Below are 25,386 nucleotides of genomic sequence, written 5' to 3'. Positions count from 1 at the left end.
CCGCGCGCGCTCGACGGTCCACGGCCGCCCGTGCACCGCGCCGTGCCTATAAAGCAGCCCCGAGCCTCGGCCATACCTCCCCGCACGCTCACAAGTCCCGCCCGAGCAAAAGATCACCGGAAATTGCCCCAAGCACGCCGCGTCGCCGCCCGCCAAGCTTTCTGAGCCTCGGCCACCGTGGACAGCTCCCTCCAGTCGCGTCCAAGCCGCGCCAACCGCTCGGTTAGCTTCACCATTAGCCCGTGTAGCTTTGCAAGTCCTCGGACCCGGCAGAACTTCACCGGAGGCCCGAGATCGCCCTCGCCGGACTTCGGTCGCCCGCCGCCACGCGTGGACCGAGCGTTCCGGTAAGCCATTTTCAAATTCCTTGCACCAACGTCTTCCCTAGCATCCCGTGAAGCTCTCTAACCCGTTCAATTGACCTATTGCGCCGTGAGTAGGCCGGATTCCTCGCTGCCGACGAGCATCTCCGCCTGCGCACGTGAACCGGCCAACTCCGACCATCCCCGACGGCGACCAGCACATCGCTGTGATCCCCAAGACCTCCCCTACGTCCTCAACCACCTCACCGGAGCAGCCTCGCCGCTGGTAAGCCCCTCCGCCCTTTTCTCCACCGCGGGTACTGTTTAATTGGGGACAGGACCGCGTGTTCGATTTCTAGAAACCCAAGGGGGTTTTCTGCAGAGCCGTAGACTCAAGTGAATAGTGCCCTAGGGACCTGTCTGTAATTCCTTTAAGAACTTTCGCCAGGGACCCAGCGCAAAACTGCTTTTCTTTAAACCATATCTAATTAATCTTTTATTATTCAGTAAAAGACTTAGGAAATTCATAACTTGAGAAATACTTAACCAAAATTGGTCAAACCAATTTTGTTGGATTCTAAATATTATGGACTATCAATTAAAAATACTGAACCCCATGCTTTTTGTTCTAATTTTTAGAGTTTGAAATTAAATATAGAAACTGACCAAACTTTATTTAATTAAAGAAAAATGGTTATGCTTTTGTGCTAGGCTTGAGAAAATTTGTAGATGTTCAAACCCTAATTAGACACTGTTTAAAAATAGTGAGCACCCTAGTATTGGAAGTTTAAGTATAGTTATCCAATAAAAGCCATTTTTGCCCAAAACTTAAGAAAATCAGAGAAGTATTAGAAAATAATGAACAGTGAGTGCAATTATTTTTCCTAGCCTACTTAAGTAACAGAGAACCTAGGAAAAATAAAAAGACCCCTAGCCTAGAATAGAATCAAGGTGAAATATTTTATTTATCATTATTCCAACTAGAAAAACAATTATTGGAATTATGAAAGCAAATCCAAAATTGTTAATAAAAATCCAGTGGACTCATAACCACTAGAACCCCAGTACAAAAATGATAACCACCCCAGCCCATCATTTTAAGTAGGGTAAACAAGTAAAACTTGATATTGGGTCCTATTCCAAATAAATCATGAGCAACACTAAAATAATGCAATAATGGGCAAACCAAACTTTGGTAGATCAATAATGAGATAGGCCACCAGAGAAAATGCAAACCCATTTGAAAGATGCAAAATAATACCTATTGTCAATACTTCATGAAAAAGGCCATTCAATCCAAATAATTCCCACCACCTTTCCCTAAAGCAAAAAGATGCCAAATTTCAGAATGATTGCTCTTGCACAAAGTAGAAGCTAGGAAAAATCAGAAATATGTTGTTTGATATTTTTCAATTGTAGTGGTAGTAGAAAGCACCCCTTTGGCTAGAAACTTTAGAAAATCATAGCAAAATAACTAATAAGTATAAATGGCTAGAAATTTGTACTAAGTCATGTTATAACATCTAAATGCCAGCAAAAATATGTATTAGAGAATAACCCTCTGTTAAAAAGGAGCCATAGTTCAAAACACCCCTCCTACCCTAATATTTAATAATTTTATCCATAAAGAACTACTTATTTTTTTAAACCCCAAATTTTGAGACAGAAACTTATACACCAGTAAGAAGCCACTGTAATGTTTTCAGAGTTTTTGGAAATTTATTAATATAACTCGTAGTTCAAACCCACCTTAAAAGCATAAAGGAAATAAGAAGAAGAAAGGAAAATAATAAACCTCGCTCCAATAAATTCAACTAGAAATCTTATTAAATTCTCACTAAGACATTAAAAGAAAATCAGTGGAACACCGAAATAGACTTACCACTTAGTTTAACTAAGCTTGACCCTAAATTGCTAAGTATACCACAAGAATCTTTAGTAGCAAGAGTAAACTCTATCTAATTTAAGTGAATCATTCACCATCAAGTTTAATTGCTAAAGCACATATCATATTATGCATGTATCTTACTCATTGCATTCATTAGACTGCAATCTCGCTGATGGAGAGTACGTGCTCATCCCCGAGCAAGGAGTTGTCCACGAGTAAAACCAGGAGCAAGCTCCCGAGACTGCCATCGAGGATCTCCCTGCAGCCCCAGCTATTGAAGGCAAGCCCCGGTTTTATGCATAATCGTATTTATATATGCTACTTTACTACATTTAATGCTTGTAGGATTGTAATGTGCACTTAAGTGTAGGAGTTGCTTGAAACCTCTAGTTGCATGAACTTAGGATTCCTTTTTGAGATGGATACTAGTATGCTAGGTCGAGTAGCTGCTTTGCTAATCAGGATCTCGGTAGAAGTCGAGTGATTTTTCTAGCACTCGCGCGAGGTCAGGAATTGATTGTATTCATCTTGATAATGGGATCTATGATGGTCTATGGACTTGGATCCAGGGAGGATGCCTTGTCCATGAGACGGGAAAAAGGAATTAAGGATTAATGTGTGGATACCTGAGTCAAGCTTTGAACGTACTAAGCACATGTCGGGAAATATGGTAACCGGTAAACCTAGTACCTGAGTGAAGCCGGGCGCGGACTTTATCCCTCACTCGTCCTGAGACTGGGTCTCCCATGCTAGCTATGGTGGGTATAAGTGCGGTCACTGCACGGTGGCAGCCGGGGGTCAGTGAAGCATTGTATGCCAAGGCGGTGAGCCCTGGCCGCAAACGGGGAATCGATGGGGACGGTTGACATGTGTGAGGACGGAGTGCCCTGACATGTCGTGTGTTTAGGTTTACCTTGCAAGGATAAAAACTCGATTCGAATCGTCTGCTTCTCGCAGCTAATGAGACTGCTCGACCCCTTGTACTACATTGAGTAAGAAGTGAAATGAGGTTTGCATGAGATAATTTGTTGATTGTACTAAATGCTTGTTACCATGTATGCTTAGAAGGAGCAAACTTAGCTAAGATAATGATACTAGAATTTGACAAGCTAAGAATTGATTTTAGAAACAGCTGGTGCTTTTGGCAAACCCAACCACTCAGCCAAATAGCTACATGGTCTAGAGGTAGAGGAGTAGTTTCCTCGCACCGGGTAAACCTAGCTGAGTATTAGTATACTCAGTCTTGCTTGTGGCATAATTTTTGCAGGTACGCTGCAGGATATGGTTGATGGTGTGACTTGGCCTACCACCCTGCCACCGGGTTGGACGGTCGAGTGGGATGCTGCAGCAGGAGAGGAGCAAGAGGAGTAGTGGGCTAGGCCTTGCTCGATTCCTCGCTACCGATGATATTGACTATCCGCTGCATTTTATTTTGTGAACTTTATTTCGCTACTTGAAAAACTCCGATCTATGTAATAATTCAGTACTTTAATTTGAGGTTTCCTATTTTATTGTATTTCTTCTATGACTCACCTTCGAGTGAGTATGTGGTATTTGATCCTGGTTAAGTGGCTATATCAGACTAGATCTGAGAGACTAACGGGTTATTCCGATTTAAGTGTGTTACGGCCCTTGAGGCGTGACTTAGGCACTTAAGCTGGAAAAATTCGGATGGTTCTGCCACACATGGATCCAAGTCCATAGACCATCATAGATCCTGTTATCAAGATGAATACAATCAATTCCTGACCTCGCGCGAGTGTTAGAAAAATCACTCGACTTCTACCGAGATCCTAAATAGCAAAGCAGCTACTCGACCTAGCATGCTAGTGTCCATCTCAAAAGGAATCCTGAGTTCATACAACTAAGGGTTTCAAGCAACTCCTAAACTTAAGTGCACATTACAAGCCTACAAACATTAAGTGTAGTAAAGTAGTATATATAACTGGTTATGCATAAAACCGGGGCTTGCCTTCAAATGCTGGGGCTGAGGGGAGATCCTCGGTGGCAGGCTCGGGAGCTGGCTCCTGGTCTTCCTCGTGGACAGCTCCTTGCTCGGGAATGAGCACGTACTCTCCGTCAGCAAGGTTGCAATCTAATGAATGCAATGAGTGAGATATATGTATGCCATGATATGCACTGTAGTAGTAATAGGGATGATTAAATTGATGAAGTAAAGTTTAAATTTTACTACGAGAATTTTGGTGGTACACTTAGCCATTTAGGTCAAGTTTGGTTAGGTTAAACAGTCAGATTGCTTTAGTGTTCCACTAATTTTCTTGTTATGTTTTAGTGAACGTTCATTATAATTCCTAGCTGAATTCATTTGGGTGAAATTCATTATTCTTCCAAATTTTCTCTCTTTTTTCTCTTTTTCTCTTATGCCTTAAGGTGGGTTTGAACTACAACCTAGTTTTATAAATTTCCAACAATTCTGTAAAAATTACAGTAGCTTTTCACTGGTGTATGACTATTTTCCTCAAAAATTGGGGCTTAAAAAGCTAAGGGTTTACTCTGTACAAAATTAGCAAATCTTAGGGCAGAGGGGGTGCTTTGAACTACAACTCTCTTCTAACAGTGGATTACTCCCTAAGGCTTATTTTTGCTGGTATTTAGGTGCTATAATATGACTTTGCACCAAATTTTAGCCACAAATACTTTTTGGTTATTTTACTGTGATTTTCTAAATTTTTTGGCCAAAGGGGTGCTTTCTACTACCACTATACTTGAAAAATGTCAAACAACAGATTTCTAATTTTTCCTATCTTCTTCTTTGTGCAAGAGCAATCATTCTAGAATTTGGCAACTTTTTTTAAGGGAAAAGGGGTAGAAATTCTTGGATTACATGGTCTTTTTCATGGGGTATGGGGTATTGGGTGTTATCTTGTATTTTTTTAATAGGTTTCGTATTTTTCTCTGGTGGTCTACTTCATCAATAATTTGGTAAAAGTTCATTTGCCTACTGTTACACATTTTTAGACTTTCTGATGATTTAATTAGAGCATGGGCTAAAACCATATTTGAATTGTTTAGCTCACTTATGGTGAGGGGTTGGGATGATTCTTATTTTTGTAGTGGTGTTCTAGTAGTTAGGAGTCTACTGAATTTTGCTTATCATTTTTGAAATGGTCCTTATATTTTTAATTTTAGCTTTTCTGGATATCTTAGTTCCTAATAAAATAATTAACCTTGGATTAGCTCTGGACTAGGGTTCTCTGTGTTTTTCCTAAGTTCCTCATCACCTAAATATGCTAGGAAAATATACTTCTTCTCTGTTTATTATTTTCCACTACCCTTCTTAATTTTCAAAGTTTTGGACAGATATAATTTTAAAAAGTAATAATTAAGTTAATATTGTATACTGGGGTGCTCAGTATTTTTAAATAGTGCCTAAATTGGGTGTGCATCTCTACAAATTTTCTTAAGCCTATCATAGAAGCATATCTATTTTTCCTTATATTAATAAGGTTTGGGCAGTTTCATTATTTAATTCAAAACTCTTAAAATAATATAGAAAACATGGGGTTTAGTATTTTTGTCTGATAGTTCATAATATTTTGAATCCAGCAAAATTGGTTTAACTAATTTTGGATCAATATTCTTCAAGTTATGAATTTCCTAAGTTCTCTGTTCATCAAAAAGAATAATCAAAAATGGTTAAATGGAAACTAACTTTGCATCGGGGTTCCTGGCGATTGTTTTCAATTTCCCTTACAGATTAGTCCTCGGGTCACTATTCAAATGTGCCCCTGACAGTTCAGAAACGCCCTGGGGTTTTGCTAAACCTAACCCGAGATCCTTCTCCCAATTAAACAGTACCCGCGGTGGAGGAAAGGCGGAGGGGCTTACCGGTGGCGAGATTGCTCCGGTGAGGTGGTCGAGGGCGTAGGGGAGGGCGTGATGGTCACGCCGATGTGCGGATCGTCTCTGGGGATAGTCGGAGTAGGCCAGTCCACGTGCGTAGGCGGGGGAGCTCGGCGGCGGCGAGGGCTCCGGCCTATCCAGGGAGGTAGAGTTCAATTAAACCGGTCAGTGAGCTTCACTAGGTGTTAAGGAAGGCATGGGCGCGAGGAATTGGAGAATGGCTCACCGGATAGCTCGGCTTACGCGCGGTGGCGGGCGACCGAAGTCCGATGAGGGCGATTCTGCTTGTCCGGTGAGGCAATGCCTCAGTTCAAGCTTGGAGAAGCTTCACAGCCTCCCGGGGAAGCTGTCCAGGGGATAGGGTGAGGCTGGGGGTCGTTACAAAAGACTGGTCACGACGGTCGTGCTCGGGCAGTGATGGCGGGCGGTGGCGCTAGCTTTCAACGGCAAACTCCGGTGATCTCTGGCTCGGGCGGGGCTTTGGGTGCGCGAGTGCATACGACTATGGCTTCTGGGGTAGTTAAAGGCGAGGGCAAAACGCAGACGTGCGGGGCATGCGCTGCCGCGGCCAGTCCGCGCTCGGTCGGTCAGGCAAGCGATCGAACACATGGCCTCACTCGGTTTGGTCATTTTCAAACGCAAATTGGCTCGCGATCTTCTCGTAACTCTCCCAAATCCCTGCACACGATTTCTCCCTTGTCGTTTACTCTTTGTTTCTCTTATAGCACTTGAGTGGATTTGATCTCGGATTCGCGAGATACGAGGGGGCGAAGTTGGGTTTGTCGCTCGGTTGAAAACCGAGACTATGGTCGAGTCAACATGTGTCAAACGGTTTTTGTTTGAGTTCAAACTTTACCAGAGTATGTTCAAGGTAATTTGGCGCCACTTTCATATTTGGGTTTTGTAGATTTAAGTTTTGGAAAACAGAGAACATGGCTGAACTTCATGAAGGGGTGAAAATTCAGTTCTGAATTTTCTGAATTTCCTTTTTGAGATTTTTGCTTGAGGGGTCTTTTTGAGAATTTTGCAAAGTTCCACTTATCAAACTTTCTTACTACATTTTGTAGTTTATTTAGTGCACTTTAACTTTGTTATTTAGTTCTCATCATAATTTTGTGTTTTTCAAAATCTTTTTGCAAGTTTTCCCCTTTTGCACTTAAATGGCCTATTTAGGGTTATTTAGGGTTTGGGCATTCCTCTCACTTTGAGGTGCATGATATGGTTAAGGCATGATCCTTAAGATGAAAAGGACTTTAATTAAACCTTTGTTTCTAATTCTTGGTGTCATTTGCTCAATTGGATTTACATGTGATAATGATCTTGAGTTAGTACTGAGAAGAACTCTGAGAATTACTGGGGTGTTACAGTTGTGGTCGTGAGATCACTAGAGGTGGGTGCCAATGTTGGTTCTTGATTTCAATTCCCCTAAAGGTATCAAAAATCAAGGCAACACAAGTTAGATGTAAAGACCTTCGTCCTCTTGATTTAACACTCATTCGAAGTGTTAGAACAAGGGACAAAGTATTGAGAGAGAAACATAATGAAATAACATGAAAGTGACAAAATAGAACTTCATGTTCAACTCATCTCATATGCCTTAGCATTTTATTCCATCTCTCCTGATAAGTGAGTGTACAAGCATATCTTCGGTTCCTGCACACAAGATTGCACGGAGGTTCTTTGTAGGCTAAATAACACGAAGTGATGGTCCCTCCAAAAGGTGCTTTATGCAAGGCACACTGTTCACGTATTTATTGGGAAGATGATCAAAATTTGTACAAAATTACAATCATGCCCCTTAAGGCTTCACACTCATTATTTACAAATGACATCAGGGTAGTATTGGATTTTCTCCTTTCTCTGCTATTACATAGGTCTTGGCCTTCTTTTTCCTTCGTCAGCTTGCGCGTGAAGCTTTTCCTCATGCCGAAGCTAATTGTTTCTTCTCATTCTCCCACCATTTTTGCGTACAAATGAATCTTCTATTTATGTTGCTTCGACCGAAAGCCAACTTTGTCAAGCCTTTGGCATTCACCTGAAACACACTTTATTATACCGAAATACTAGTGTTTTGAGGACCTTCAGCAAGGCAGCCCCCAACACTGAGTATAGCGAAGAAGAGGGTGAGGTGGGTAATGGGACACGAGAAACATTGTCGAGTGCTTCCCTTCTCACCCACAGGAAACAAAGGTACATCTGGGCACGTGTCGAGAGGAGGGGTGGCCAAAGGCCCTTGAAATGCGGAGGGAGCTTCAATGTCCATCAACTTTTAATAAAAGAAGATATTTATGTCGTTTTATTTTTCTATCATACTTTTTGTCCATATGCAAAATATAATAGGATAGTTTCTCTTAGAATCATTAAGAGTTCATTTTCTTGTCCTTCCAATTGTTACACCTAAAAAGATTCTAATCATCACATGGTAGATCTTTCAAAGAAGAGTGTCATCGATTATTTTAATCTAAGTAGTGGAGGTACGACATATGCATGCATATTTTTGGTTTGCTTAAAGAGACTACCAAAACAGATTTGGGCCTGATGTTGGCACCCATGGCATTGGATGCCACAAACAAATAAGAGCCACATAATATATGATTAGTAAATGTTCCTTACCTATGTCATTATTGTTGGTCACTTGTTTTTTATCTTCTAAAGGATATAAAAAACAAGGCAACACAAGTTATTAAATTGGAAGCTTCTCCCTCTAATTATGTCTTTTACTAAAATCAATTAAAGCTATAAGATAAAAGGATATTGCAATAAAGGTAATGATAATGGTATGCAAATCAAGAAGAGCAAAACATATCACTCCTCTAGTTGTGCGCACTTGTATTTACTTCCTTCCTTGCAAAATATTAAAATATTACAAATGTACCTTCGGCTTCATACAAGCTAGAGCTCGAAGGTATCTTCGAAGGTTGAGCAATCGGATGCTCAAGGTCCAGAAAAACATAATTTATGCATGTCACTATTCCTCTATTTATAGTTGTGGGGTACAACTTCGGTGAAATTACAATTGTGACCTTGGGCCTATACATTTGGCCTATTTTACATGCCAAGGGCAAAGTTGTCCTTTCCCTCTTTGGACTAGCATACTAAATTCCGAAGGTTCCTGGTGATACTTCCTTGCTTCGTCATTCATGAGCATATGGTATCCACCCGAAGTTTTCTCCTACAGAAATGTGTATATTGTCAGCTCTAACTGATGGCTACCTTCGACATTAGTCATGCAACATGTGAAAGAAGACAAAAAAATTGTTATTGGCTAAGTGTTTGGAGGACCTTCAGGGGAAGAAGGCCCCCAATACTAGCTGTAACACCCAAAATCTTACTTTGGACTTATTAGAAAGATTTTTTTAAAAAAATCTGAATTAATGCCGTTAATAGGAATTTTACTAGCTTAGAAATCATTTCTTGAAAATAAGTAAATGACAATATTATATTTGGAGTTGTTAAAGTTAGATGTTGGACTCAAAACTAGAAATTGAAAATCAATTACATAAAGAATTTCAAATATTGATATGAGTGAATTATCTTCTTCTCTCTCATGAATTAAGCATTAGTATTACTGAAAATAACAAAACAAATAATAAAATATTATTGCATCATGCTGGGATTATTTTGTTTGTTGCATCTAACTAGGAGCTTGAAATTCAAAACCTAATTTGAATTTGAATTTGGAATGTGGAAATTAAAATACAAAAGATAAAACAAAAGGAAAAAAGGGAAAAGGAAGCCATACCTGCGCTTGGACCTTTTTCCTGAAATCGGCCCACAACCACTGCTAGCCTGCTCGGCCCAGCTAGGCGGCGTGCCGCGCGGACAGGTGGGCCCCGCCTGTCCGGGGTCCGTTGCGCGTGCCACTGCCGGGTTTCTCACCAACAGCTGGGGCCCACCTGTCGGGTCCCTACCCTTCGTCATCACCGGATCGGAGCTCGCGCCAGCGACTGCGTAACAAACTCTGTGCGCCGAGGAAATCTCGCACTGTTGTTTCATGCCAGACTCGCCTCCTCGCGCCTATATAACCAGGTCATCTGTTCCTCCTCTTCGTCTCATGTGGCCGCGACCGAAGCCACCATATACCGGGTACAGGGCGGGGGTGAAGCAGAGAGCGCCGTCGCATGCGAACCGCCGCTAGGGAGTCGACTTGACCCGTAGAGCCTAGCCTAAAGTGAAACACAGGGTGCGTGGAAGGTGCGCTACATAATTCATTGCCGCGGAAGAGCCTAAATCGATGGTAATTCCTCATCTGAGTGCTCTCCGCCGCGAAGCCCTTCACGCCGAGGGCAGACTCGTCTCCACTCCGAACGTTGGTGAGAATCCTATTGAGTGCTTAGTTGGCGTCTCCGTTTCGCTTGGGCCGGTTGGATTAGGAGCTAGGGGCCATTTGCGCGGGGACCGTGTGCTCCGGCGATGGTGCCGTCGTGGTGACCCTGCGTCGTCGCGGTCTGGTCGTGGAAGACCATGGTCGTGGATGTAATCTCGAACGACCAGGATTGGGCCTAGGTGATGGATTCGGGCATATGGACGTGGTCCGTCCGATCTGCCGCAAGGGCGTACGGGGGTGAGTCCTGGGCCATTTAGATCGTGAGTCGTGACTGTTGATGCCCGTGGAACGTATAGGATTACCTCTCTGGCATTTTGAATCATAGCCGTCGATCCTAGATCCATTGGCTATGCTTATGTACCGGTTGGAAGAAGGATTTTCTAATCCTGGCCGTTAACGCAATCCAACGGTCAGGATGCGCCTGTACCCCTTCGTTGTGCGCAATCTATACTATACTTAAAGCACCAGTTTCAACGGTCGTCATACGTCATTTTTTACAAATAACCCCTCACAGCTATTTCAAATTAATCTGTTGCACGTCTATAGATGACAAACGACGCCCGACATGGGCTAGATGCACGCGGGCCACAACTATGGCACAGACACGTCATATCGGCCTGCTAACTGTGTCGGGTCAGCCCGTCGATCTATTTAATTAAATCAGCGTAAAATGTTAAAAAACGGTGCAGGAGGTGGGGTTCGAACCCATCCCTGATGGAAGAAGGGCGAGAGACACTGGGTAAAACTGTCTAACCAGTAGAACATCACGCTAAGATATTTTTAATATTGAATATAAATTGTATATAGGTATATACGTTTTTTGTAAAATAAAAAAATAATCGTGTCGGGCCGGGCCAGCATTACGGGCCGAGGCTACAGCCCAAGCACGACACGACGTTCTTTGCTCTTGCAAGCATTAGGTGGTTTCTAATACCACATTGGCGCAATGGGCTACATGGTGTTTGAGGTTGCTGAATTGGATGGAGCAGCAATGATTTGTCACACTAACAGCAAAATGAAAGGTTATTTGTTGGTTTTGAACGTTAGTAATTGCTACGAAGTAGCGTAATTTATATAAAGCGCATCCAGTTTTTATTGTTGTCTGCCTTTAGCAAATATTACATATTTTGATCTATCTTTTTTATAAGTTTGACTTCATGGGACTTATTTTATAAACTTGATCTCACAAACTTTCTCTTATTTGTTCTCTGTATGATGGAATTATGTCATTTTATAAGCTCTGTTCATTCAGTCAATCGTTGTGAACTCTCTTCTAATCGCTCACTTCATTGGCCGTGTTGTACCAAGACATATTTGTATGGAGTAAACAATAACATCAGTTAGCCAAATCAAAAAAAAATATTATAAAGAGAGCGGAGACAATCAATAAAAAATCTTGAAATTTTTTTGATGGATAGTTTATTGTTGTAAGCCATCGCAACGCACGGACAACCGACTAGTTTATAAAAGAACCCTCGGAATGTTGTGGAATCAATCCTCCATCCACAGCCAGTGTTGAATAATTACAACCACACCTTGGAATTTGTAGATTCAACCCCGAGCTTCTGGTAAATAGTGCCCGCAACCCAAAGGTGAAATAAAATGAGTGAAATTAATAAAGAAAAGGATTTTGAATATAAAAATAATTCCAGAAACTTGTTTAATTCATATTTAATTCATTTTAACACATTTTTGATCCATTCCAGTTGCATTAATCCCATATTAATTTTTTATCATCTAGTAACCTTGTATTACCATGAAATCTATGATTAAAATCTTGTACCTTATTTGCTTTATAGTGGACACTTAAACATTTGGAAAATTATAACTTTATAACCGTAGCTCCGAATTTAGTGGTTCTCGAACCTACGATCTCGTTACGATACGTAGACCGTTATTATGCAGTTTGTTCTTATGTTTGCTGTGACGTTATTTTTGCTATACCATGTTTGTTTGTATGGCGACGATTAGCAGCGAGGTTACGAATCACTTGAAGAGCAAGTTGGTACCTGTGAATCTTGAGTCTCAGGCAAGTTGTGCTCTTGATCACTTTTCTTTACCCAATAATGTTCATGTTAATCAATGTGAAATGCTCAGGTTAATTTGATGGGACCTAATAGGTTTCCCTAGCATTGTTTATCCCCCACCTTGCAAATAGATGAACTATTGGGTAGATTTGCTATTGTTCTACCTGGTTTTGGGAAAGTAATGTTATATTATGTTGATGTTCCAATTTTATTGTTGTTGATTATTGTTCATGATAAGATCATTATGTTAATTGGAACATGGAGAACCACCCGGGAAAACAGTGCTACCACAGCTGACTAATTAGTAAAGCTAGTGGGGGACTACCTTACCCGAAAGGGGCAAGGGCGGTAGAGGAGCTACGTATAGGGAGGTTCTCGGGTTGATCATGCTGCGATAATGTCGGCGTTTCGACCCCGGGGGGTCCTTGGACCGACGAGTGAAATTGTCGCTGCGTGTCCCAGCCTAGATTGGTTGGCGCGAGATGGAACACAAGGGGGAAGAACACGGCTCGTGTTATCCTGCGCCAGGGGGGATGCGCTTGCAGTAGGGGTTACAAGCGCTCGCGAGGGAGAGGGAGCGAGCCTGTTCGTCAGCCCGTCCTCCCGCGCGACCACCTTTTCGTATGAGGGTCCTGGCCCTTCCTTTTATAGATGCAAGGAGAGGGTCCAGGTGTACAATGGGGGTGTAGCAATATGCTAACGTGTCCGGCAGAGAGGAGCCAGAGCCCTATGTACATGCCAACGTGGCTGTCGGAGAGGTGCTAGAGCCCTGTGTACGCGGTGTCGTGGCCGTCGGAGGAGCGTTTGAGCCCTGTAGAAGCACAGCTGTCGGGGCTGCTGGGACCTTGCTTGCGTCTCCTTGCTTCCGTAGGGGGCTGAGAACCGCCGTCGTCATGGACGCACGCGGGGAGCCATCATTACTTGTTACCGGGGCGAGCCTGGATGGGACGCCGGTCTTGTTACCCCGTAGCCTGACCTAGCTAGGGGTAGGGTAATGATGTATCCTCCGTGGCGCGGTCGATCCAAGCCCAAGGTCGGGCGAGGCGGAGACTCCTCCTGAGGCCGAGGTCGGGCGAGGACGCGATTCCTCCTGAGGTCGAGGGTGAGGCCGAGCCCTGAGGTCGGGCGAGGCAGAGACAACCTTTCGAGGCCGAGGGTGAGGCCGAGCCCTGGGGTCGGGCGAGGTGGAGGCCACCTTTCGAGGCTGAGGGTGAGGCCGAGCCCTAGGGTCGGGCGAGGCGGAGACCTCCTCCTGAGGCCGAGGCCCAAGGTCGGGCGAGGCGGAGCTTCCTGTTGCGCCTGAGGCTGGACTTAGCTGTTGTCAGCCTTACCCCGGCAAGTGGCACAACAGTTGGAGAGGGGCGAGCGGCGTTGTTTTCCTGTCAGGTCGGTTAGTGGAAGGGCGAAGTGACTGCGGTCACTTCGACCTTGCCGACTGAGGCGCGTGTGTCAGGATAAGGTGTCAGGCGATCCTCGCATTGAATGCGCCTGCGATGTGGTCAGTTGGTGAGGCAATTTGGCCAAGGTTGCTTCACAACGAGCCCGAGCTGGGCTTCGGGCGAGTTGAGGGCGCGCCCGTTGCTTGAGGAGGCCCTCGGGCGAGGCGTGAATTCGCCTGGACTACTATTCCCGCCCGAGGCTGGTCTCGGGCGAGGTGAGATCGCGTCCCTTGAGTATACGAAGCCTTGGTCTGAATTGCGCCCATCAGTCTCTGCAGCTTGTGCTGATGGCGATTACCAGCCGTGTTTAAGAGTGTTGGGGGTACCCCTAATTACAGTACCCGACAGTAGCCCCCGAGCCTCAAAGGGAGTGTTGGTACTCGCTTGGAGGCTTTGCCGCACTTTTTTGCGAGGGGATCGGCCCTTCTCGGTTACACTTTGTTCCGGTGGGTGCGCGCGAGCGCACCCGCCGGGTGTAGCCCTCGAGGCCTCGGAGGAGTGGTTTGACTCCTATGAGGTCTTAATGCCTTTCTTGATGCCTCGGCCGGTCTGGTTGTTCCCTCATGCGATCTGATCGTAGCCCGGGTGCATGGTCAGGTTCCGAGTTTTCAGGCTAGTTTGTTGACGCTGTCAACGGTTTGGCCGTAGCCGGGTTTGCGAGAGCACCCTTTGAGCCTCTGCACGGAGCGAGAGGACGATCAAGGACTGACTCGACTTTTATCATACGCCCCTTCGTCGCCTTTCCACAAGGAGGAAGGGGGGAAAGCGCCATGTTGCCCTCGGAGGGCGCCGAACATGGTGTCTCCAGGGAGTTGCTAACGGGTGATCCGAGTGGACGCCCGTGCCCCATTCGATAAGGGTCGGCTAGTGGCCCAGAGGCGCGCTCCAAAAGTACCTGCAAGTGATTTGCCGGACCCGGTCCCGTTCGATAGGGTCCGAGGGCTCGATGCCTCCCTCCGATGGGATTCCAATACAAAATCGCTCCTGCTGGTCTCGGAAATGTCCTAGGGTACCTCGGGAGCATAGCCCGAGCCTCGGCCATGTATCGGACGTACCCAGAGTCATCCCTCGCTCTGCGTGCTCTGAGGCGGCTATCGAACCCTTTCGAGGGGCTAGCCTTCGAACCTCTGATCAGTAATGAGCCTGAAGCCCGAGTGCTCTGGGGCGGCTGTCGAACCCTTGCGAGGGGCCAGCCTTCGAACCCCTGATCAGTAGGAGGGCTCGGGGCCCGCTTCCTTCGCGGAGAAGGATCCCTTTCAAAATATCCCCTTTCCCGGTCCCTGTAGCAAGAGAGAGAAAGGGGAAGAAGAAAAGGATATGAATTTAAACGATGTGGCGCACCTTTTTTGATGCGGTCATCATGGCGGAGGTGAAACGTCGCCCGCTTCGCCTGCCAAAGGTGTCGCTTGCCCTGTCCCGAAGTTAATGCGACGGGACAGGTGGTTCGCGGGGCGGCCGTTGCGCGTGCGCGAGTCGTTCGAGGAACGGACGTTTCGCCTTCGAGTTTGAATTTTGCGGCGGGTTCGGGCGAAGTGTTGAATGAATCTCGCTCGGACCTTTATATACCCGGAGGAGGGACCGACGGTGGTTCTTTACTCTGCTGCTCGCCTCCTGCTTTGGTTTCCGCAACCTAAGAGGATAGCCAGAGAAAAGAAAACCGCACACCTTGTCCGCTCCGCCTCCACCCCCTTCGTTTGGCAATGGCCGACCGGGTGACCGTCGTTTCGCCGCTCGACCCGTGGCCTCTCTCCACTGTCACGGTGGACGATCTGGAGGCCCTTGTCGCCGATGGTTTGCTTCGTCGCCTCTCCGGTGACCCGCAGCCGGAGTGGATGGTCCCTGCGAGCAAGGCTGTCCCGACTCCGCCACCAGGGTATGTGGTTAGTTTCGTCTCCTTCCACGAGCGGGGGTTCGGAGTGCCAGTGAGTCGTTTCATGCGGGCGCTCCTGCATTACTACGGGGTGGAGCTGCACAACTTCAACCCAACTCCATTGCGCAAGCGGCCATCTTCGCGGCGGTTTACGAGGGCTTTTTGGGGATTGACCCCCACTGGGATCTGTGGACCCATCTCTTCTCCGCGGAGCTTTTTGCCTTGACGACGGGGGAAAAGAAGGTCCACATGGCGGTGCGGGCCGGTGGCTGCACCCTCCAGTTGAGGCAGGGGCGCGCGCAGCAGTACATCCCCGCCATCCTTGTGTCTTCGAACAAGGGGTGGCAGCGCCGGTGGTTTTACCTCCAGAACGACGATAGAAGGCTCCCATCGTTTTCTCAACGAGTGGTGACTGCCGCCGGCAGGAACTGGCGCTGGGGGGCCACACGCGAGAAGCAGGAGAAACTCTAGCCCCTTCTGGAGGCCTTGCAGGAGTTACGAGATGGGGGGCTCACCGCCGCGGGGGTGGTTGCCGCCATCCATCGCCGGAGGGTGCTTCCCTTGGCAGAGCGGCGGTTGCCGCTTTCGGAGATGAAGCCGGGGGTTGACTTGGAGGGTTCGCAGACGTCCTCGGCCTCCCTCTCTGTCGACGACCTCCGTAGGCGGGTAGCGGGCATGGTAGGGAGGCTGGATGCCGGCGCCCTTACCCAACCCGTGATGTGTCCCGAGCGTGGGTACGTGTCCTTGGTGAGTGTCCGCTCCTTCTCCTATCTTGTGCCGGGTTGCCTTTGATTCTCACCGTCGAGATTTCCGTTCGTCTCCAGGAGTTGGGGTCTTACAAGCCCTCCCTGCCACCGGTCCTGGAGGACGCGGTGGACCGAGCCGTGTGGAGGGTCGCCGCGGAGAAGAAGAAGGAGAAGAAGGACGCAGAAAAGGCCCGGGCTCGCGAGCGGATGCGGGCTCGGGACGCCTTGGAGAGGCGCCGACGGAGGCAGGAGAGGGACGGTCTCCCGAGGGAGCCGTCGCCGGAGACGCCTGACGACGATGATGATGACGAGGACGATGACATGGCGGCCCGCCTTGGCCTCAGCCCGGATCTGAGGCTGGGCCAGGGGTCGTCGAGCCAGCCTCCAGGTGGGCTGGCGCCATCGGTATCTAGGGCCGGGACATCAGGGTCCCGGTCAGAAGAGCAGGGGCAGGATGAGGGGGTACTTGACCCCTCGGCCGAGGTAGTTGAGGTGACTCCGGGGAGTCACGATGACCCGCCTGTCTCCCAAGAGCAGTCGCCCGTGCCGGCTGTACAGGAGGTTGATCCTCGGGCCATCGTGACGGCGCATGGGCAGGCCGTCATGACGGCGCATGGGCAGGCCGTCCCTTCGGTGCCCCGGGCACCCGAGGTGGGAACAGCGCCGAAGCCGGCAGCGAGGCGAACCTCGGCGGCACCTGTGGGGACCGAGGCCCGAGGGGCCTCCCAGCAGGCACGATTGGCCTTGGTCCAGAGCGGTTAAGTATCTGAGGATATCTCTGTTTTGGCTCCTTCTCCGTGTGTCCTGATCCTGCTTTACCTTTTCCTTTCAGCAAACGGAGGCATGGTTCGGCCGGTCTGGCCCCCCGGAAGGCCCTTAAGACGGTGCCGACTTCTGCAGCCAGCGCCGCAGCGCGCCATGCCTGTTGGCAAGCCTCCGCGCAAGACGCCCTCGAGCGGGGGGGGGGGGCCAGGCGGCACGAGTAGCCCTAGAGCAAGCCTCCCAGGCTGACCCTTCCATCGGGGCGGCCATCGTGCCGGGGGAGACTGCTGGCATGGCCGCTGCCCTGAGCCCACCTGTCGGGTTGCCGGCGCCGGCACCAGCTTCTGTCGAGGCCGTCGCTGTTCTGCCCATGGAGCCACCCGTAGCCGCTGATGCTGGGATGGCTGAGGTGCCGCTGCTCGAGGTCGTCTCTGACCTCCCTAGTTCGGCCATAAGGGGAGGGCGACCGCCGTTGCCGAGGTTGGTGATTGGAAGCCCGCCTCCTTAGCCGAGGGGAAGCCCAGTACGCCATCAGCGATGGTACCCGATGCGTCGACTGCAGGGGGTCCCGACGCCTTAGAGGAGGGGCGCGCAGAACCACGGCCCGTCTTGGGGAGCAGCGACCTTATCCCCACGCGGCGCGACCTCAATGCGTGGTGTGGGCAGGCACTCCGGTTCTGGACCCGCGGCGCCTCGAAACCCCTCTTCGTCCTTGACGATGAGCGAGAGGAGCAGTCTCGGGATGAGCTCCGTGAATATGCTGAGGCAGCGATGAGGTCGCTTCGGTCGACCATGGAGATCCTTTCCAGGGACGTTCCCAGGGTCCTCCAGGTAAGGATTTTAGGCATACCTTTCGCGTGACTAGGGCATTCTTTGTAACACCCTGCTTCCCTCCCTCAGGAACTGACGGATGTGAGCACTGCCAAGTCGTTGTTCATCCGCCGCGAGACCGACGTCTGGGGTTTGCTGTGGTTTCTGAGGGCCACGCTTGCCGAGGCTAATGAACGCCTCGCCCAATGGAGCACCGAGGTGGCGGACCTTCAGTTGCTCTGTGACGAGCTGGAGGTGGAGGCAGTGGCGGCGCGGGCAGAGGCGGCGTCGGCACAGATGGAGGCGCAGCAGCGGCAGCTGGAGCTTGGCCATGTTACTGGCGAGCAGGACCAATCTCGGAGCCAGGTTGCCGAGGCTGTAGGCTGGGCTGAGGCCCTTGGGGGTCAGCTAGCCGAAGTGTCTGCTCGGGCCGGAGCCCTTGTGGAGGACCTGGCCGTGGCCGTCGGGTCTGCTCAGTCCGCCCAAGCCGCAGCCTCGGAGCAGCGTGCCCGGGCTGAAGGTATGTTTCGGTCACTTTGTGACTTCGATTCAGCTTCATTCTTCAACTCGTGTCTGAAGAATTCTGTTTGGCTGTCTGCAGAGTTCGAGACAGCTCTCAACGAGTCCGTCAAGGCACTTGCCCAGGCGGCTGAGCAGAAGGAGGCCGACCGCGTGTCCATGTCCGAAGCTATCTCGACCTTCTGCCAGGTCTTTGGCCTCGATGACGTCCCCTCGGGTAGCTCCCCCCAGAGTCGCCTGCGGGCCTTAGGCGGCCATGTGCGTAGCAGACTCCGCGAGGTGCTGCATCACGGCGTTAGGCGAGCCTTCACCGTGATCGCTTCCCACTACGACATGGATCTAGAGCGGGTCAGCGAGGGGTACTATCTACCCGACGAAGACGAGGCTGCCTTAGCCGAGGTTCAGAGGCTTGACGCGGCCGTCGTGGGCCCAAGTGCGGTGCTGGCGTCCTCCTTCGAGATGGAGATCCTTCCGCTCGCGTCGCCGTCTGGGGCCGGGCCAGATCTCACCGAGGGTGGAGACAGCGCCGAGGGTGGAGACGAAGCCAAGGGTGCCGCTCCTCCCCTGGGCGATGCCTGATTCTGCCGGAGCAGTCTGTTTGGAGCATGCATGTGTTTTTTGCGGCCGCCGAGGCCTAAACACTTTGTTATCGTGTTATAAAGTTGCATTTCTTTTCCTCTTGTTTCGAGTATTCGGACTTGTTCGTTAGTAGCAGAATCGCTTATCCGAGTAATAGTTACTTTTCGCGGAAGGTGACGAGTGAGGTATCCATATCCCGGAGGCGTAGGAGTCCCTTGGCTCGGTTGGCCTTGCCGCTTACGTGCGCTCTTACTCGTTTTTGCAGGATTCTGTTATCGATATAGTCGGAAAGCACGAAAGTCGTTTTGGTAGAAAACTTTTCCGAGGAAAATTTTGACGCGCGGAGGGGTTCCCCCCTTCTAGCCCCCGAGGGAGGGTCGGGCTTTGCCGAGGCAAGGCTGACCCTTCCTTGACGGTTAGACTTTATTTGTGTATGTAAAGAGAACGGGGTATATGAATGACTTGAAAACATCTTAAGGGTAGAAGCGACGTAGTTGTTGGATGTTCCAAGTGTTGCTGTAGACCTCACCTTGATCGTTGGCCAACTTGTATGTTCTGGGCTTCAAAATCTTGGCGATGATGAATGGCCCCTCCCAGGGAGGAGTAAGCTTGTTGCGCCCTCGGGCGTCCTGCCGCACCCGAAGTACCAAGTCTCCCACCTAGAAGTCTCGGGGCCGAACCCCTCGGGCGTGGTAGCGTCACAGAGACTGCTGATACCACGCCAAGTGTAGTAAGGCCATGTCCCGAGCCTCTTCCAGCTGGTCCAGCGAGTCTTCTCGGCTAGTCTGGTTGCTTCGGTCATCGTACACCTTTGTCCTCGGGGATCCGTATTCTAAGTCTGTGGGCAAGATAGCCTCGGCCCCATAGACTAGAAAGAACGACGAGAAACCCGTGGCTCAGCTTGGCGTCGTCCTCAGACTCCAGACCACCGAGGGTAGCTCTTTCATCCATCGCTTGCCGAACTTGTTGAGGTCGTTGTAGATCCTCGGTTTAAGTCCCTGCAGAATCATGCCGTTGGCGCGCTCCACCTGCCCATTCGTCATGGGGTGAGCTACGGTGGCCCAGTCCACACGAATGTGGTGGTCCTTGTAGAAATCCAGGAACTTCTTCCTAGTGAACTGGGTGCCATTGTCGGTGATGATGGAGTTCGGGACCCTAAAGCGATAGATGATGTTGGTGAAGAACGCCACCGCCTGCTCGGACCTCATGCTTGTTAGGGGTCGGACCTCAATCCACTTGGAGAATTTGTCGATGGCGACCAGCAGGTGCGAGAAGCCCCCGGGTGCCTTCTGCAAGGGACCGACGAGGTCCAGACCCCATACAGCAAACGGCCAGGTGATGGGTATTGTCTGCAGGGCCTGAGCGGGCAGGTGCGTCTGTCTCGCGTAGAATTGACACCCTTGACAGGAGCGTACAATCCTAGTGGCATCGGCCACTGCGGTCGGCCAGTAGAAGCCTTGTCGGAAGGCGTTCCAAACGAGGGCTCGAGGTGCTGCGTGGTGACCGCAAGCCCCCGAGTGTATCTCTTGCAATAACTCCTGTCCTTCGGCGACAGATATGCATCGTTGGAGAATGCCTGAGGGGCTGTGGTGGTAGAGCTCCTTTTCACCACCTAGTAAGACGAACGACTTGGCGCGCCGCGCCAGTCGCCGAGCTTCGGCCTTGTCGAGGGGTAGCTCTCCTCGGTGGAGATATTGCAGGTACGGGGTCTGCTAGTTTTGATTAGGCGTGACCCCATTCCGCTCTCCCTCGACATGCAGTGCCTCACCCTCGGCGGTCGAGGATACCTCGGGCTAGGCCGAGGCTTCCTCGGGGTGGGCCGAGGCCTCCTCGGGCTCGGGCGTGTCGTCGGTCTTGACGGAAGGTTGATGTATGTCTCTGGAGAAGACGTCCGGGGGAACCGTTGTCCGCCCCGAGGCTATTTTAGCCAGCTCATCCGTGGTCTCGTTGTACCGTCGAGCGACGTGGTTGAGCTCGAGCCCGTAGAACTTGTCTTCCAGGCATCGAACTTCGTCTCAGTAGGCCTCCATCTTCCGGTCGCGGCAGTGAGAGTTCTTCATGACTTGGTCGATGACAAGCTGCGAGTCGCCACGAGCGTCGATGCACCGAACCCCTAGCTTGATGGCGATGCGCAACCCGTTAACAAGAGCCTCGTACTCGGCCACGTTGTTTGACACCGGGAAATGGAGGCGCAACACGTAGCGGAGGTGCTTCCCGAGGGGTGAGATGAAGAGCAGGCCCGCACCTGCTCCTGTTTTCATCAGCGACCCATCGAAGTACATGGTCCAGAGTTCCGGTTGGATCGGAGCTGTTGGTAGCTGGGTGTCGACCCATTCAGCCATGAAGTCTGCCAAGACTTGGGACTTGGTGGCCTTCCGAGGAGCGAACGAGATTGTCTCGCCCATGATCTCCACCTCCCACTATGCTATCCTACCCGAGGCCTCTCGGCACTGGATGATCTCCCCCAGGGGGAAGGATGACACCACAGTCACCGGATGAGACTCGAAGTAGTGTCACAACTTTCGCCGCGTCAGAATAACTGCATACAGTAGATTCTGAATTTGCGGGTAGCGGATCTTGGTCTAGGATAGCACTTCGCTAATGAAGTAGACCGACCTCTGGACGAGCAGTGCATGCCCTTCTTCTCGTCTCTCGACTACGATCGCGGCGCTGACCACCTGAGTGGTCGCGACTACATAGATCAAGAGGGCTTCTCCCGCAGTGGGGGGCACCAAGATGGGCGCGTTTGAAAGGAGCACCTTTAAGTTTCCGAGGGCTTCCTCGGCCTCGGGGGTCCAAGCGAAGCGCTCGGTCTTCCTTAAGAGGCGGTACAAGGGTAGGCCTTTTTCGCCGAGGCGCGAGATGAAGTGGCTCAGAGCCGCAAGGCATCCCATGACCCTTTGTACTCCTTTCAAGTCTTTGATAGGCCCCATGTTGGTGATGGCTGCGATTTTCTCCGGGTTGGCCTCGATGCCCCGCTCGGAGACTATAAACCCCAGGAGCATGCCTCGGGGGACTCCGAAGACACACTTCTCGGGGTTGAGTTTCACGCCCTTCGCCCTCGGACACTTGAATGTCGTTTCAAGGTCAGAGAGAAGGTCGGAGGCTTTCTTTGTCTTGACTACGATGTCATCGACGTAAGCCTTGACCGTTCGGCCGATGTGCTCTCCGAACACGTGGTTCATGCACCTTTGGTATGTCGCACCTGCATTCCTCAAACCAAATGGCATAGTAATATAGCAGTACATGCCAAAAGGTGTGATGAAAGAAGTCGCTAGCTGGTCGGACTCTTTCATCTTGATTTGGTGATACCCTGAGTAGACGTCGAGGAATGACAGGGTTTCGCACCCAGCAGTGGAATCCACGATTTGATCGATGCGAGGCAGAGGGTAGGGAACCTTCGGACATGCATTGTTTAGACCAGTGTAGTCTACACACATCCTCCATTTCCCACCTTTCTTTTTCACAAGCACAGGGTTGGCTAACCATTCGGGATGGAATACCTCTTTGATGAACCCTGCAACCATCAGCTTGTGGATCTCCTCGCCTATGGCTCTGCACTTTTCTTCGTCGAAACGGCGTAGAGGCTGCTTCACGGGTCGAGCTCCAGCTCGGATATCCAGCGAGTGCTCGACGACATCCCTTGGTATGCCAGGCATGTCTGAGGGACTCCACACAAAAACCTTGGCATTCGCGCGGAGAAAGTCGATGAGCACTGCTTCCTATTTGGGGTCGAGCTCGGAGCCGATCCGGACTTGCTTGCAGGTGTCGTTGCTGGGGTCGAGAGGGACGGACTTAATCGCCTCTGCTGGCTCGAAGTTGCCGGCGTGGCGCTTCGCATCTGGCACCTCCTTGGAGAGGCATTCCAGGTCGGCGATGAGGGCCTCGGACTCAGCGAGGGCCTCAGCGTACTCCACGCACTCCACGTCGCATTCGTATGCGTGTCGGTACATGGATCCGACGGTGATGACCCCGTTGGGGCCGGGCATCTTGAGCTTGAGGTAGGTGTAGTTGGGGACGACCATGAACTTGGCGTAGAACGGTCTCCCCAGCACCGCGTGGTAGGTTCCTCGGAACCCGACCACCTCGAACGTGAGGGTTTCCTTTCGAAAGTTGGAGGGAGTCCCGAAGCAGACGGGCAGATCGAGTTGTCCAAGGGGCTGGACGCGCTTCCTGGGGATGATCCCGTGAAAGGGCGCCGCACCGGCTCGGATCGTGGACAGATCGATTTCCAAGAGCCCGAGGGTCTCGGCGTAGATGATGTTGAGGCTGCTGCCTCCGTCCATGAGGACCTTGGTGAGCCTGACGTTGCCGATGACGGGGTCGACAACGAGTGGGTACTTTCTTGGGCTCGGCACGCAGTCGGGGTGGTCGCCTTGGTCAAAGGTGATGGGCTTGTCGGACCAGTCTAGGTAGACTGGTGCCGCCACCTTTACCGAGCAGACCTCCTGGCGCTCCTGCTTGCGGTGCCGAGCCGAGGCGTTCGCCACTTGCCCACCGTAGATCATGAAACAACCGTGGACCTCGGGGAACTCCCCTGCCTTGTCGCCCTCCTTCTTGTCGTTGTCTTGGCCTTTGCCACCTTCTGCCGAGGGCCCGACCTTATGAAAGTAGCGCCAAAGCATGACGCATTCCTCAAGGGTGTGCTTGACGGGGCCCTGGTGATAGGGGCACGACTCCTTGAGCATCTTGTCGAACAGGTTGGCCCCTCCAGGAGGCTTCCGAGGGTTCCTGTGCTCGGCGGCAGCGACAAGATCTGCGTTGGCGGCGTCGCGCTTTGGTTGCGACTTCTTCTTGGCCTTCTTCTTCATGCCGCGCTGGGCGGACTCCTCGGGGACATCTTCCTGCTGGCGTCCCTGAGGCTGCTTGTCTTTTCGGAAGATGGCCTCGACCGCCTCCTGACCAGAGGCGAACTTGGTGGCGATGTCCATCAACTCGCTCGCCTTGGTGGGAGTCTTGCGACCCAGTTTGCTCACCAGGTCGCGACAAGTGGTGCCGGCGAGGAATGCCCCGATGACATCCGCGTCGGTGATGTTGGGCAGCTCGGTGCGCTGCTTCGAAAACCGCCAGATGTAGTCTTGCAGGGATTCCCCTGGCTGCTGGCGGCAGCTTCGGAGATCCCAAGAGTTCCCAGGGCGCACGTACATGCCCTGGAAGTTTCTAGCGAAGGCTTTGACCAGGTCGTCCCAGTTGGAAATCTGCACAGGAGGCAGATGCTCCAGCTAGGCTCGGGCAGCGTCAGAGAGGAATAGGGGAGGTTGCGGATGATGAGGTTGTCATCGTTTGTTCCACCCAGCTGGTAGGCCAGCCGGTAGTCCGCAAGCCACAATTCCGGCCTCGTTTCCCCCGACTACTTAGTGATGGTAGTCGGGGCTCGGAACCGGGTCGGGAATGGCACCTGTCGTATGGCCCGGCTGAAGGCTTGCGGACCTGGTGGTTCAGGCGAGGGGCTCTGATCCTCCTCGCTGTCATAGCGTCCCCCACGCCTGGGGTGGTAGCCTCGGCGCACCTTCTCGTCGAGACAGGCTCGGCGGTCACGGCGATGGTGCTCGTTGCCGAGGCGACCTGGGGCTGCAGGCATCGCGTCCCGCGTGTGCCCGGTGTGGACCGAGGCTTCCCGCATGAATCGGGAAGTTGCTGCACGATGCTCCGGGGGGCACCCTTGCGTTCTGGAGGCAGAGCTCTCGGCCCGTCGGACCGTGGCATCCTCTAGGAGATTCTTGAGTTCTCCCTGGATACGCCGCCCCTCAGTGGTGGATGGCTCCGACATCGCTCGGAGTAGCATTGCCGCTGCAGTCAGATTCTGGCCGACCCCGCTGGAGGCCGGGGGCAGCCTTGCCCTGGCATCGCCAGCGATACGGCGCTGGACGTCCCGGGCCTGATGACGCGCCTCTCCGGTGAGTGCTCGGCCTGCCCACTCCTGCTCGATGTTTTGCCGGAGCTGCACAAGTTGTCCTGCTTCCTCGTCGAGCTTGGCCTGCATCTCGCGGATTTGCTCGAGCTGTGTGTCCTGACCCCCCGTAGGGACTGGGACCACAGCTAGCTCCCACAGGATGTCAACGCGAGGCGCAGACCCAGGGGGACTGTCATCCTCTGGCATACCAAGGTGGTTGCCTTCGTTGAGACCCCCTAGATCGACGTGGAAACATTCGCGACTTGGGCCACAACCCTCGTTGTCAAGGCTGTGGCCATCATCGGAGCAATCGGAGAGGCAGTAGTCACATGCGGTCATGAAGTCTCGCATGGCACTGGG

This window comes from Zea mays, chromosome 1 (genome assembly GCF_902167145.1).
Source record: "Zea mays cultivar B73 chromosome 1, Zm-B73-REFERENCE-NAM-5.0, whole genome shotgun sequence".
Lineage (NCBI taxonomy): Eukaryota > Viridiplantae > Streptophyta > Magnoliopsida > Poales > Poaceae > Zea > Zea mays.
This window is presented reverse-complemented; position numbering follows the sequence as displayed.